The sequence below is a fragment of the Tamandua tetradactyla genome, unplaced genomic scaffold (assembly GCF_023851605.1).
Source record: "Tamandua tetradactyla isolate mTamTet1 unplaced genomic scaffold, mTamTet1.pri scaffold_109_ctg1, whole genome shotgun sequence".
Lineage (NCBI taxonomy): Eukaryota > Metazoa > Chordata > Mammalia > Pilosa > Myrmecophagidae > Tamandua > Tamandua tetradactyla.
Window position 1 is genome coordinate 201,958 of NW_027518262.1, and position 6,659 is coordinate 208,616.

Genomic DNA, 6,659 nt, shown 5'->3' on the forward strand with positions numbered 1-6,659 from the left:
TAAAACACTAGACCTTTTATAGCCTATACAACCTCTTAGCAATAATTTAACAAAATTGCCTACAATTACATTATATTATGTCTTTAAAATACTTTAATTATATTTTTAATATAAAACACAGTCCTTAAATGTTCTAGACAAGAAAATGAGATGCAAATTTAACTCATCATTTCTTGAGAAAACAGAAAAGAAATGCCCTTTTTGGCAAAACTTGAGGCAGAACAAATACTAGGCCCAAAGTAAATGTCCTTCTCTAATATGCTTACATTATTAAAGAAAGATGACATTTATAGTAAATATTCATCTTATAAAATGAAAGGAAAAAATATTTTAAAAGAAACAAAAAGAGAGGGTGGATTAGTTTAAAGTAAATGGGATCTAGTAGAGAAAAGGAAATAGAATGCAATTGAAAATTGTATTATCTCTTTCTATGAGCCAATTGAATACATTTAACAAAAGGGGTCATAAGAGCATTTATCATAAAAGATGTATTAGGAAAAGAAAGACCATAGGAAAGGAAAGAAGATTGAGGAATGGTGTAGCTAATCCTATGGCAAACATACATGAACATCTAAAATAAAGTCTTCCTTACACTTCGAAATCTAAATTACTAAAGTTGAGATGTGTGCAAGCAATTGTTCCAACTGTAACTTAGGAGAGAAAAATTCTTGACTCCACTATTAGTGTTAGAGCTCCACATCTGAGGTTTGGTATGTTTTATTTTCTATTTTATGCTTAGTACCTCTCATTTCCATGACCTCATAACAATTGAACAATGACTATATTAGAATCAAGAATGAATAAATAAATCACTCACAGTCTTTCAAGAATTCTTAGTCAAAAGCATTAGGCCTCTAATACTGCTCATCTATCACCCCATACATATAAACATGTTGGGTGAGAATTTCTTGGACATTCTGATTTTCACCTAATTATTTGAATTTCTGAAGTATTTACTGAATCAAGCTCTGTCTCAAGTAATACTACTAAGCAATTAAAATCTATGCCTCAGTGGCAAAATTGCACTATGATATATTTTCCCTACTCCTATTTCTCTAAGTTAATACCAAGTTCCAAATTTGTTACAATTCTCAACCTGTTGTCTCCATGCCTGTCTCTAGAAGCTCAGGTGTGTGGACTGGGCAAAATCCACTGGGCACAGTGGGACTACCAGGATGAATGAAGAAGGCTGAGGTTTAGGGAGAATTTCCTTAGTCTTATGGACTTTTGTATTCAATCAAGATATTCTTGCTGTTGTGCCAACCTAATCAATACAAATCAGTCAAGTGAGATCTAATCACTCCAACTCTCCAAAGATTTAATGGAGCACTTTTATCTTGTGCTTACATTTTTCTTTGGGTTTTAGTTTACATATAAGTATATACCTGATACAATCAAATATCATTTGTTTTCCATTACATACAATTTTTAAATTAGCATATACTTACATGCTTTTAGCACTATATTACTTACTTTGTGTTTTAAATATGTATACACATATCAATATGCATTATACAAAATACTTCATCTTTCCTTTCCATCAAATAAATGTTTATGAAAAATCTTGCTGACACATGTACCTCTAATTCATTCACTTTTATAATTTTATTATTTGTTTGTGTAAATGCACTAGACTTAACTTTAACCCTTACCACATTTTGGGGGAGTTTTTTTCCAATATTTTCTTTCCACTCTCAATATTGCCATAAATAAACTTAGGAAATCTCATTGTTATGAATAGAAAACAAAGAACGTAATTGCTGGATCTTCATAGTCATACATCTTCAAGGTTAGCCAATGTGACTATCACCTGCTGAAGGGATTAAGTCAGTAACAAACTTGAATGGAGCCGCCAATTCCCCACATAATTGTCTAACTGTGCACTGTCAGGGCTTTTATTTATTGTATGTATGAGAATTGGTGTTGTTTATACTTGTACTTACTTTGTTATAAACAGCACTGTATATAATGTAATACAGTATATAATTCACCACATGAGGTTACTAATATGCAATTCTTTATTTGTATTCCTTTTTTGTGGATTATCTTCCTTTTGTTTTCAGATGATATATTAGTCAGAGTTTTCCAGACAAATAGAACCAACAAGATACAGATACACAGACACACTCACACACTTAGAGAGAGATTCATTATAAAGAATTGGTTCAAATGACCATGGGGGCTGGCAAGTCAAGTCTGAACCCCATAGGGCAGGCTGCAAGCTGGAAACTCCAAAAAATTATGCTGAATTCCTTATTCTGAATTCCTCTTCTGACCTGTCAAATCCTCAATTCTTAATAGATCACCAACTGATTGGAGTGAAGACTACCCCCATTGCTGGGGCCTATCTCCTTTCTTAGTCTCAGACACCATCAACTAATTATGGCAGCAAATCCTATATCAAAATACCTTCACATCACAAGCAGGTAAATTCTTTACCAAATAAGTGCACCCCATAATCCAGCCAAGCTGACACATGAAATTAACCATCAGAAATATGTAGAAATTATTTTTTAAATCTATTATGGATACACATTTTTCAGAATGAATTATTCCATTTTGTAGTAGGTCTTAAAGTATATTTTCAAATAGCATTTGCTAGTTTTAATGCTTCATATCACTTTTTATAATATGTATTTTATATATTCTTAAATACATTCTAAAAATGCTTTATATAGTCTCAAGTACATTCATTCATTTTTCCCCCCCTTTAAGGTGTGCACTTCTTTTGGAATGGTCTGAAGTCAGTGTACAGGTAAGCCCTGGCTGCCTCCACAACATGACCAACTCCCAGGGAGACCAAAAGCCTTCAAACATCTAATGTTAGGGCAGAAAAAAAGGAGAGGGCATGATGTTGACCATTAAAAATAAGAAAAGGACAAGTATTTAGGCAGAAAATTTTTTCTTTGATTTTGATGACATAGTTTAGAGAAAAGCAAAGCTGTCACCCTCCTTGGTGTGAATGTGAGTGAGGACTGGACCATTCTCCTTGGAGAGAAGTGGGCAACTTCTGGGAAGGCAAGAAACTTCCTGTAGCAATACATCTCATGGTATTTGGAAGGACTTGAAAAAATAATGTACAAAGTCCTTGGCCACATTTGTAGAACTTTGGGGATGCTGGTTCCAAGCAAGCCTTCACTCTTTCAGTTGTCAAATCCTGAGTCAAGTGCCAAAAACAACAGAAAATTTTAAAAAAACCAAAAAACAAAATAAAATGAAACAAGTAAATCCATGCCAATCTCATATCATTTTCTATGCAAGCTAGATTTTGTCAAGAAAGGTTTGTAACACAGCTAGCAGTCTGTCTAGAAACATTTGCAGTGGATGATAGAGGGGCAGGACTCATCATACTCCTGCTTGCTGATCCACATCTGCTGGAAGGTGGACAGCCAGGCCAGGATGGCCTACCAATTCACAGAGTACTTGCGCTAAGGTAGGGCAATGACCTTGATCTTCATTGTCCTGGGCACCAGCATTGTTATCTCCTTCTGCATACTGTCAGTGATGCTGGGGTGCATGGTGGGCCTGCCAGACAGCACCATGTTTGTGTAGAGGTCCCTGTGGCTGTACATGTCACACTTCATGATGGAGTTGATGGTAGTCTTGTGGATGCCCAGTATTTCATGCCAAGGAAGGAGGGCTGGAAGAGGTTCTCAATACAGCAGAATTGCTCATTGCCTATGGTGATGGCCGGCCTGTTAGGCAGCTCTTAGCTCTTCTCCAAGGAAGAGGATGAGTCATCAGTGACTATCTCCTCCTCAAAGTCCAGGTTGAAGTAGCAGATTTTCTCCTTGATGTCATACATGATCTCCTGCTTGGCTGTGGTTGTGAGGATGTAACTATACTAGGTTAGGCTCTTCATGAGGTAGTTCACCAGGTCCAAGCCAGCCAGGTCCAGATGAAGGATGTTGTGGGGCATGGCATAGTCCTTGTAGATGAGCACAGTGTGGATGACCCCATTCCCAGAGTCCATGACAATGCCCATTGTATGGCAGGAGGTGTACAAGGACAGTACAGCCTGGATGGCCATGAACATTTGTTGAAGGGGTGTTGAAGGTCTTGAAAATGATCTATGTCTATATTACATTTCTTTACTGCATTCATCTGTTGATGGACACTTAGGCTGTTTTTATCATTTGGCAATTGTGAATAATGCCATTTGGAGCAAGTGTCCAAATGCCTGTTCATGTACCTGCTTTCAGATCTGGCAATATCCCACATAGTGGCATTTTCAGGTCATGAGGCAACTCTGTATTTAGCTTCTTGAGGAACCACCAAACTGTCTTCCACAGTGGCTGTAATAGTTTACATTCCCACTAGCATTGAATAAAAATTCCAATTTCTCACATCCTCTCAATTACTTGCAGTTTCATGTTTTTTAATGGTGGTCTTTCTAGTAGGTATGATATGGTATCTCATTGTGGTTGAGTTTTCATTTCCTTAATAGCTGGTGGAGATGATCTTCTTTTCATCTATAATTTTTTAGTCATCTATTTTTCCTCTATGGAGAAATATCTATTCATGTCTTTTGCCCATTTTTTAAAAATAAGTTCTTTGTCTTTTTATTGTTGCATTCTAGGATTTTTTTATATACATACTAGATATCAAATGCTTATCAGATATATGGTTTCCAAATATTTTCTCCCATTGAGATGACTACCTTGCCAACCCTTTTTCAAAGTCCTTTGAAGTACGGAAGTATTTGATTTTGAGGAAGTCCCATTTAAATATTTTTTTCTTTCATTTCTTGTGATTTGGATGTAAGGTCTAAGAAACTACCACAGATCACTAGATCTGAAATTGTTTCCTAATATTTTCTTCTAGGAGTTTTATGGTATTTGTTCTTATATCTAAGTCTTAGAAACATTTTGAGTTAATTTTTTGTATAGGGTGTGATAAGATAGTGGTCCTCTTTCATTCTTTGATTATGGATATCCAGTTATCTCATCACTATTTATTGAAGTGACAGTTCTTTCCCAGTTGAGTGGACTTGGGGGCCTGACCAAAAATCAATTGACCATATATCTGAGATTTCCAAATTCTCAATTTGGTTCCATTAAGCAAATGTCTATCATTATGCCAGTACAAGGCTGGGTTAACCATTGGGGCTTTATAATATGTTTTAAATTCAGGAAGCATGATACCTCCCAGTTCCTTCTTCTATTTCAAGTTAGTTTTGGATATTCAAAGTCCCTTACCTTTCCAAATGAAATTGAAAATTAGTTTCTCCAATTCTGTAAAGTTGTCAGTTAGGATTTTGATTGGTCTACCTTAAATCTGTAGATCAATTTAGGTAAAATTGAGATCTTAATGACATTTAGCCTTCCAATACATGAAAATGGAATGCCTTTCCATTAGTTCAGTTATTCTTTTATATCTTTTAGCAATGTATTTTTTGCCTTTTTTTCTCTTATATATTCTTACTGAGATTTTCTCCCCTGTCATATAACCCATGTGTGCCAGTTTGAAAGGATTATGTACCTAGAAAAACCATGTTTTAATCCTGAGCCATCTTGTGGACACAGCTGTTTCTTTTAATCCTTATTCAGTACTGTATCTTGAGAACTTGATTAGATTATCACCATGGTGATGTGACTCACCCAACTGTGGATATTACCCTTTGATTAGAAGGAGATGTGACTCCACCCATTCCAGGTGGATCTTGATTATTTTACTGGAATCCTTTAAAAGAGGAAACATTTTGGAGAGCCATGAGAACCCACAGAGCCAGAGACCATTGGAGATGAAGAAAGAATTTGCCCCTAGGGGAGCTTCATGAAACAAAAAGCCTGTAGAGAAAGCTCGCAGATGTCATCTTATTCAGTATGTGCCTTTCCAGTTGAGAGGGAAGCCCTGAATTTCATCAGCTTCTCTTGAGTGAAGGTAACTTCTTGTTGGTGCCATAATTTGGACATTTTTATAGATTTGTTTTAATTTAGGCATTTTCATTGCCTGAGAACTGTAAACTTGCAAGTTAATAAATTTCCCCTTTTAAAAGCCATTCTGTTTCTGGTATATCACATTCCAGCAGCTAGAAAACTAGAACACCATCCAAAATATACAATCGTTGGGTTCACAATATCATCACGTAGCTGTGTATTCATCACCATTATCATTTTTAGAAGATTTGCATTACTACAGAAAAATGAATTAAATGAAAAAAGAAGACACTAATCATCCCATGAAATCTACCCCTCCCTGTTACTGACATCTAGTATTGAAATATAACTACTTTAAGAATTACAATAGAGGTAGGTTAATTAAGACTATGTGGTATTGACACATACACACACAGACATAAACACACATAAAATCAGTGGAACAAAAATAATCATTCCAAATCAGATTCATGCAAAAACTAACAACTTCCTTTTCTCAGCAATATAGTTATACAATCATTGTCAAAGATAAGGGCTACTAAATTGTTGCCTCCCAGCCAGAGGGACATCTGTGCCTGGGAATAAAGTAATTCCCCTATTTCCCCTGTCTTGAGAAGTTGCAGGCATTCATGAGGTTAAGCCTTTCTATAAGCTCTTTTACAAGCTCTGTTGAGCAAACAGCTAACAAATGTTCCAGTTGATTTGCAATTGTTGTTTACCCTCGGGCTGGAGGGAGTAAAACTTCCTGGAATATCGCATGCAGAAGTTTCCCAGAAGATT

General features: G+C 35.9%; 1 pseudogene; it reads right to left on the reverse strand.

Moving 5' to 3' along the window:
- Window positions 1-3,305: 3,305 nt before the first annotated feature.
- On the reverse strand, window positions 3,306-4,036 carry LOC143673071 (actin, cytoplasmic 1 pseudogene; annotated as a pseudogene).
- Window positions 4,037-6,659: the final 2,623 nt, after the last annotated feature.